The sequence below is a fragment of the Perca fluviatilis genome, chromosome 6, assembly GCF_010015445.1.
Source record: "Perca fluviatilis chromosome 6, GENO_Pfluv_1.0, whole genome shotgun sequence".
NCBI lineage: Eukaryota > Metazoa > Chordata > Actinopteri > Perciformes > Percidae > Perca > Perca fluviatilis.
Genome location: NC_053117.1, coordinates 16451544 through 16459257, shown reverse-complemented (window position 1 = coordinate 16459257; position 7714 = coordinate 16451544). Strand labels below are relative to the sequence as shown.

Here is a 7714-nt window from a genome sequence, read left to right as displayed (position 1 = left end):
TATCAGTAAATTAAGAATTAGTCACAGCAGATTGAACAGTACACTTTTTATAATAGGAAAACAGAGAGGAAAAGGAGACAGTGGAGCATGTCCTGATTTCATGCAGGAAATACATACAAGATAGAAGGGTCATGTTTGCAGGGCTACATACGTTAGGACCAGTGGTAATAGGTTCAAAGATGTGCTTGAAAGTGGGGTCACCGTAAATGGGAGGTAACATATTTACATTTTTGAAAAACCCCGGTCTAACAAAAAAAATTGTAATGGAATAAAGTAATAGGTGACGATTAATACCAGTAGGAGGAAGCAATGCAACGTATGGGATGCCAACGGCCATAAAACCCAAAAGAAGAAGAAGAAGAAGAAGCAGAAAAAGAAGAGTGATGTGGAAGTTCGTAGGTTAGGACTATTGCACTTACATCACTGCTATGTAAAATAATGGAAAGAATGGTCACAGGCAGATTAATGTATAAATAAGAGTAGGTTAGATGGTTTACACCTGTACAAAGTGGCTTCCATGGAGGGAGAAGTACCATGGATGCTGGGCTTTCCCTTGACAGTGATATTAAGAAAGCCATGGTAAATAAAGAAGCCCTAGTGGCAGTGGTTCTTGACATTGAAAAGGCCTATGACATGTTATGGAAAGAGGGGCTAGTTATAAAGCTCTATGATGCTGGAATCGGAGGGCGAATGCTTAATTGGATATAAGATTTTTTGAAGAACAGGATTATTCAAATCAGGGTTGCAAATTCTTTTTCTGATGGTACAAGGGTGGATAATGGAACGCCCCAGGGAAGTGTAATTTGTCCAATTCTATTCAACGTTATGATAAATGATATTTTTCAGGATATTGGGACGAGTTTCAGACTTTCCCTGTTTGCAGATGACGGGGCCATCTGGAAAAGAGGCAGAAATATCAAACAAACAATTGAGCAAATGCAGGTAGACCTAAACAAGGTAACTAGCTGGGGTGAAAAGAGGGGATTTCAAATCTCACTGGATAAATCAAAATATGTAATATTTTGTATGAAGAAAATTAATGTAATGGTTTATTTATGTATGGACAAGCAATTGAAAGGGTTAAGGATTTCAAATTCTTAGGAGTGCACTTGAGATGAGATGCTAACATGGGGAAAACAGATCAATAATGTTTTTAATAAGTGTGAGAAAGTGATAAATGTAATGCGTTCCCTCTCAGGTAGTACATGGGGTGCTGACAGGGATTCACTACTAATGATTTACAGAGCAATGATAAGGTCAAGAATAGACTATGGCTGTATACGTTATGGAACAGCAGCTGAATCACACTTAAAAAAACTGGATGTAATATAGGCCAAGGCTCTGAGGTTATGTTGTGGGGCCCTGTACAACCCCAGTCCCAGCTTTACTGGTTGAGATGGGGGAGATGCCATTGTCAATTCGACAAGAGAAACTGGCGATGCAGTATGTTGTTAAATTGTGGGGATATAAAGAAGAGCACCCAGCAAAAGCAGTTCTGAATAATGCTTGGGAGTGGGCATCAGGGGAAAGGAAGAAAGAGTGATTTTTGTTGTTGTTAACATCAGCAAAACGGTGGAGAAACTGGTACTAGGAGAGGCAGGTTTGGCCCTGCATGTGTACTGGGCAATTATACCTCCATGGATAATGCCCATCCCAGAAATAGACTTCAGTATATTGGAAAATATAAAACATCTTGAAAGTAGTGTATATCCGGGGTTGGTTAAACAAAGGCTGGGTAAGCATTGGGAGACATATCTTCAGATTTACACAGATGATACAATACCAACCCAAAGCAAAATTACATATTTGGCTACAGCGAGTTGTCCAGGACAACGATGAAACTATACTAAGTAGTGTTCAAAGGGATCTGGCCAATTGGTCTGCGCTGCCGGCATCGCTACGCTCCAGGATTGGTTAAAATGAACGTAGTTCCTCGTGTGAATTTCTTAAGTACAATGATCCCCTTACCCCCACCAATACATTTCTGGAAGAAACTTGATTCCGTAATTCGGCAATATATTTGGAATAATTAACAACCCAGGCTAAAATACTCTACCCTGCAACGTACAACAAACATGGGAGGCCTGGCCCTCCCTAACCTTAAAGTGTACCAGAGCCTTTCAGCTATGGGCCCTCAGAGTGTGGATGGACCCCTCATCTACAGTCCCATGGAGAGAAATAGAACAAAACCTCACTGGAAGTCTAAGACTGCAAGACCTTGCCTTCACAGGTGTGTGTCCAAAAAATGTATGCTAGCCTATGGCCCTATTATCACCAACACATTGACCAACTTTAAACAGGTGGAGGAGCAACTACGCTACACCAATAAGTGGCATTTGAACACCCCAATTTGGCACAACATACACTTAAAGAGCAATGTGTGGGTTGGACACCCCTATACAGCATAGTGTATATTAATGATAAACAACTAGATTTTCAAAACTGGAGGAATATGTAACCGCCATAAAACGATATTTTGAGATAAAATTGTGATAAAATAACTTCCGCATCTATCTATCACTATTACCATATGCACTACCATATGCACATATGGACAAAACCAACATGCTAAATAAACATATGTTTATTCTTTAACGCAGATTTGAAATTACGTTGTAACAATTTAACAATTCGCCCCTATGAAATCCAATCGCGGCACGGCTATTTTGGAGCACAACAGACGGTGGCGGAATTCCCCGACACTTAAATTCAACTAAAATGTAACAGTGAACAATCAGTGTTGGACCTAAAGTGTTTTGAGATGCCTCTCCAAATGCAGAAACCAAGCGCAATCACACCATAAAACGTTAAGACACGTTAAGAAAAAAGATCAGTATTTTGCCGTAATCCAATGACATGAAAAAAAGTAATCCACAGCAATCAGTAGATCCACAAACAGAGTCACGGTGTATCCAGCAAGGCCTAGGCCTATACTATGCGCATCACATTCACCAGTCAGCTCCAAACAGGTGAATGAGGTAAACTTCGCCGTTTAAACAAAAGTGGAATAAAACGTATAAAAGTCCAAATCTACACAAAACGCGCAATCAATTAGTAAGCTGACAGCAAATTTATATACATGACATTTAGGTAACCTTTATTGCAACATGGGCACGGTAAGATGTCCAGACTAGTGCAACAGCAATTACCGTTTTTTGCGTCCTGCATATGCGTCGACAATGGTCTCAGGTGAGAGCCTACTGGGTACTAGTTGAGGGTTTTGTCCCGGCCGGTTATGAATTCAACATGCACATTGCTCTTTAATTTTTTATGCTGAACTGATGCAAGTATCCATAGGAGAACTCCCAATAGTAAAGAAATGGGAGCGAGATCTGAGCCCTGAGGGGAACGTAATTAATTGGGAGACAGTTTGGGACATTTCCCACTGTTCCAAGAACCCAAATCACCAGCAGATCCACTTCAACATATGCCATAGGAATTATTGGACCCCTCAGAAGAGATACGTCTCTAAAGCCATTCCTACTCCCTATTGCATGTTCTGCCAACCTGAACAAACTGGAACTTTCCTGCACATGGTCTGGGAGTGTGAACAGGTGCATGAGTTCTGGAATAAAACTAATCAATAATATCTGATGTGATAGGATGTCGACTTCCTACTGACCCCAATTGTTTTGTTACTTAATGATGACTCTAAATTACACCTACTTGGGAGACTTTGGCTAGCCGGATCAACCCACTCGCTTTGTATAAAACAGTGGTTTGCGTATTTTCTGGACACAGTTATGCTTGAGCTCTCTACAGCAAGGATTAACAAAGCCAAATCATCGACTATAGACCTATAGAAAAATGCAGCAGCACAGGTATCAGTCCTAATGACCTCAGCATCACAGGAAGTAGAGGAGAGTGACTAGGCAAGGTGTGATTTCTGTTTTTGTTTATTTGTTTGTTTTTGTTTTCTTCGAGACCGCAGAGGGTGGAGGGGGGGGGGGCGGGTTGGTTGTTGTTCTTGTTCAGTTTTGTTTGTCTGTTATGTATGTTCAAAAAATATAAAAAATAATATAAATTGATCTTAAAAAACTATAATTACACAGATGGATCTCAAGATCCACAAACTGGGAAGTTGGGCTTTGCTTTTTATATTCCTCAACTTCAAATTGTACAGCTCAAACGACTGTGTGAGGGGGTATCGGTTTATAAAACAGAGCTAATAGCTATAATTTGGGCACTACAGTGGGTGGAGGAAGTGCTGCCAAGGAGAACGGTCATATGTTCAGATTCGGCCTCAGTTTTAAAAACTCTGATAGGAAGTAATTGGGGAGCCAGGCCAGACCTTGTTATGGAAGTAATGGCTCTGTGGTATAAGATCGAGAAGGCTGGAGGATTGGTGGGATTTCTTTGGGTGCCTGCCCATGTTGGGGTAGATGGGAATGAGATAGCAGATCAGGCAGCTAAAATGGCACAGAAAAGAGACATTGATTTAAGGGTATGTGTTTGGATATCTGAATGCCGTCATTAAGAAAAATGTTACAGCAGTGTGGCAAAGGAAGTGGGAAAATAGGGTACAGGCAGACCAGTGCTATTTGGGCAAAGAAAGAAGACACTCTGTAATAATGACAAAGCTGAGACTCGGGCATTGTGGACTTGCATGGGATCTAGCAAAGATGGGCAAGCATGACGATGGACTTTGTGGAACCTGCAAACAGAAACAAACTGTTCAACATGTAGGCCTACTTTTGGATTGTCTTCATTACAAAAATGAAAGAGAACAGTTGTTCACTGCGCTATGTCACATGGGAATACAGAACATGGCATTGAGATCCTTACTAAATCCCCCTGAATATCAATTTGAGATAGTGGAAGCTGTCATGGATTATATCTCTGCATCAGAACTAATCCACTGAATTTGACAATAGTGTCGAATGATACTTTAACTGTCCTGTGAGAGGCAGCAAATAGCCGCAAAGCTTCAAGTCTGCCGGAAAGTCAGAAGAAGAAGAAGTGTGTAGGCTCATAGCAGAGCCTGTCTATGGAGAGCCTGTTCACTCCCTATCTCACTCCCTATTAGCCCCATTGTACCAACCCGGACTTTTCCAGAGAGTGGAAGTTCTCCCCTTATTAGACATTCTCTGGCTCATAGCCCAGGGGGTAAGCATGCATCCGGAAAGCGTACCTCCAATAGGGAGATTCTAGGCTAACAAGCCATTACCTACTGTTAGCATCCCATTCATTTTGGCATCACTTTGACAGCAAATAACTTTACATATGAAGCGTTTAAAGACTCTTTTTGTCCATTGTTTATTTCTAAAGAAACACGACAATGTATAAAAGGCTCAATTACCTTGTATCTCACGTTATGGTAGCAGATGTTTTTGTAACAATAGGCTAACGATTGTGAGAAATTACCGTATAGTCAGGAGAAGCTCGCAGGCAGTTTCGACTTACATGAGCTGTTTAAGTTTAATTACTAATGTTAACTAGCATTTTAGTTAGCAATAATTAGCCTGTGCCTATGTTATCTCCTTACATATACCTACGCTCTCCGTCTCTGCAAGATTCGGAATGATAGAGGTTTCTCTTGGCACAGCTACCAGAAGACTTCACACTTTCACACAGGTTGCTCACATCACATCTACGTCGTCAAGCTCAGTTTGAGGCTGCAGCACGCTCAGCCCTCACCGGAAAAGTGACTTCACTGGTCTCTGTAGAAATATATGGCATCGCTGGTGTTCATTATTTTACTGTCTCATAGCATGGATGTATTAAGAGAACGCTCATAGTAGGTGGCTAAACTGATCTGACAAACTTCGTTCAGATGATGAAAAAAACCTACTATAAACTGGAGGAAAATTTAGCTGGAGGTGCGTTCATTGAAGATGAAACACAGACTGCAGGTCTTTTAAAATAAAATATAAATTGAGTGTAATAGTTTTAAAAGCATTTCATTTGATGTTTCGGTTAAATCATTCAACCTACATATTTAAAGCACATTGAAGTGAAATTGTCATGTGCCGCCAGGGGATCAGTTTACAGTATGCCTATGTACAACACAGTGACTGTGGTACCACAGTGGCAGTCTCGCTTTGCCAGACCCTCCTGTAATGGATATATATGTTTTTAAGAATCTTTAGCCGCTAGGATAATTTAGACCAGATTTGACAAGTCTAGGTATAGTAGTTTTGGATCTGGACCTGGTCTAATGTGGTCTACATATGAAAAAAACAGTAAAATCTCCCTTTATTGCATTTGAACAAATATAATAAAGTTTTCACAAATCTGAAACTGTGTTTTTAAGAATCTTTAGCCTCTCTAGGATAATTTAATCCAGATTTGACAAGTCTAGGTACAGTGGTTTTGGATCTGGACCTGGTCTAATGTGGTCTACAAGTTTCCCTTGAATTTCCCCTTAACTGCCGAATTGGAAGCTGCGAATCGGATGCCAACTTCAGTGTTGTTAAAACTATACTATGATGATTAGCACCTACTGTATAGATTTAGTATCTAATCTGGATTTGGACAGCTTTTGACTGCTCAAGTGACCTCTTCATCACTTACAAGCACATTGGAAAGTAAATAGGCAGACAACCATTATAGGAGTCCACAAGCTCAATCTTCTGTTCTCTGTCTGTGGTTAAAGTTTTAAGTGCAGTTCAGTAATACTGAAATTACCATTATAATGTTGTGTGTATGTCTCTGTGTGTGTGTTAGTGCCTTTCTTAAATACCTCTTTCAAAATTTGCCCCAATTTAGATGATAATCAACATCTGTGGGCTGTCAACAGATGTTGCTATGGAGACAGTTACCCGGCCAATGTGGTGAATGCAATGAGGGGAGGTTGGGCGGAAATGAAGTCAGGGCCACAAGACAACCAAATGCAAACAATGTGCGAAAACAAATGGACCAACGACAGAAGTTATAAACGGAGAAAAGGAAGCGTGATATAAGAAGACAGTGAAATGAAAAGTTCTAGTCCTAGCATCGGCACAGGTTAGTTCCTGGTAACGTTGTGCTGCTAAGTGTGTTTCTGCCTTTCTTTTCTTTGATGTTATGTATGTTGGGCATTCAAAGGTACAAAGCAAAACTGGTCTTCACAATAAGTATTTAATAGGCTTTTATTTTATGGTGATATATTTGTAATTGCGGCAAGGTCAACTCTTCAGTGGAGAGACATAAATAATTTTTGACCAGAAATTATGTTATGGTGCTAAAAATATGGGAAGGTATTGTAGCCTGTAAAGGATTATAAATGTGTTCCTAGTGTGAATTTCTTATTGTTGTTTAAAGTACAACTTGAGACAGAATGCTAAGTCCAAGAGTGCTCTTTGTCAGTTGAATATTTCTTAGATGTTTTTTCCTGAATAATTTCTCTTACCAGCTTTGTTTTACTTATTATGTGTCATGTTTCTGTTGGTAAAGCCTGATTCAAATGACATTATATGTCTTCAACTCCAGCTAATTTTTATTATTTATAATACCCATTCTAAGAATGAGGCCTAGCCTGTAAAATTGAAAACAGTCAGAAGATAGCCTCGACATGGAATGAACAGTACAAAAAACAAACTTTAAGTTCTGCGGAAAGCAAAACAATACACCTTTTTTTTTGTAAAATCTGTAAAATATAGGGATATGTCTTGGGCAGCATCTCCAAGTGGAAAGACTAGATTTGTGGTGTGGCCTTTGATTTCTCTTATAAAGTCTTCAGGATATTTATAATATTAGAATCCCCATCAAATACAAGACTCTTTTAACTCTGCCA

General features: G+C 39.8%; 1 protein-coding gene across 1 annotated transcript in view; it reads left to right on the top strand.

Moving 5' to 3' along the window:
- The first annotated feature begins 6769 nt into the window (after positions 1 to 6769).
- Positions 6770 to 7714, top strand: part of LOC120560105 (ultraviolet-B receptor UVR8-like) — a 300069-nt gene continuing 299124 nt past the window's right edge. The window contains exon 1 of the mRNA XM_039802276.1: positions 6770 to 6945. The gene's annotated coding sequence lies outside the window, so the exon portion shown is untranslated. The remainder of the gene's footprint in view (positions 6946 to 7714) is intronic.